Source organism: Nannospalax galili, unplaced genomic scaffold (genome assembly GCF_000622305.1).
Source record: "Nannospalax galili isolate Female #2095 unplaced genomic scaffold, S.galili_v1.0 scaffold7608, whole genome shotgun sequence".
Lineage (NCBI taxonomy): Eukaryota > Metazoa > Chordata > Mammalia > Rodentia > Spalacidae > Nannospalax > Nannospalax galili.
In genome coordinates, this window is record NW_008358296.1 from 32425 (window position 1) to 33518 (window position 1094).

At 41.0% G+C, this 1094-nt stretch overlaps 1 protein-coding gene and 1 pseudogene across 2 annotated transcripts in view; one reads left to right on the forward strand and one right to left on the reverse strand.

Moving 5' to 3' along the window:
* Window positions 1-1094, reverse strand: part of LOC103724485 (DNA-dependent protein kinase catalytic subunit) — a gene marked incomplete at its 5' end in the record, with an annotated part of 14218 nt that overhangs the window by 961 nt on the left and 12163 nt on the right.
* LOC103724483 overlaps window positions 1-1094 on the forward strand; it is a 4079-nt pseudogene that overhangs the window by 386 nt on the left and 2599 nt on the right. The window lies entirely within an intron of this gene.

The following is a 1094-nucleotide window of genomic DNA, read 5'->3' on the forward strand; positions in this document are numbered from 1 at the left end:
TGGGACTGGAGTTACAGACAGTTGTTAGCTGCCATGTGGGTGCTGGGATTTGAACTTGGGTCTTCTATAAGAACAACCAGTGTTCTTAACCGCTGAGCCATCTTTCCAGCCCCCTAAGGCCTGAATTTCTATGTAGTCCAGACTGGCGTTGAACTCCAGGTCTTACTGCCCATTCTCCCAAGACTTGGAATTACAAGCATTTAAGACTGCACCCAACTCAGTTTTAAACATTTTTTTAAAGGTTTGTATTACCAAATCTGTTATCAGATACAATTTTTGTACTCAAATTCCAACACTGAAATAATTAGTGAAAAACACAAATCAAATGTGGTGGTATGAAACCTGTAATCCCAGTACTTTGAAACCTGAGGCAGGATCATGAGCAAAACTAGCCAGCCTGGGTTATATAGCAGGAACCCATCTCAAATAAAACAACAAAATGAGCTGGGCATGGTGGGTGCACACCTTCAATCCCAACACATGGGAAGCAGAGGCAGGTGTATCTCTGTGAGCTCAATGCCAGCCAGTTCTACAAGTTTGAAGCCAGCTGTGGTTACAGGGACACCTTGTCTTAAAAAGACCAAAGAAAAAGAGAAAAAAAAAACAAAAACAAAAACAAAAACCCTACAGAGTGAGAACTTGTGAACAGATGGAAAGCTGGACTAGCTGTAAGAGGTAGCAGGTGATCTCCTAGTATAAATCAAGAGGGACTGGAAGCATCAGAGAAAGAAGGGACAACATGGGAGGAGATCTGTTCTAAGTTACAGGTGTGTTGCTGATATTGTTCCAGGAAATAAGGGTTTCTGTGTGCATTGTTTAGTGCATACAGGATCTCACCCTGTAGCACACACTGGTTCACTATGTAACCAGGTTGGTTTTGAACTCACAGCAGTATTACTAACTCAACTTCCACAATGCTGTAATTACAAGAGTAAGACATCATGCCTGGCTTAGGCCAAGGCTTTTGTTAAAAAATATTTTATTTTATTTATTTTTAATTAATTAATTTTTTTCTTTTTGTCTTTTTGAGACAGGGTCTCCCTGTAGCCCCAGCTGTCCTGGAACTCACTATGTAGACCAGGCTGGCCTTGAAT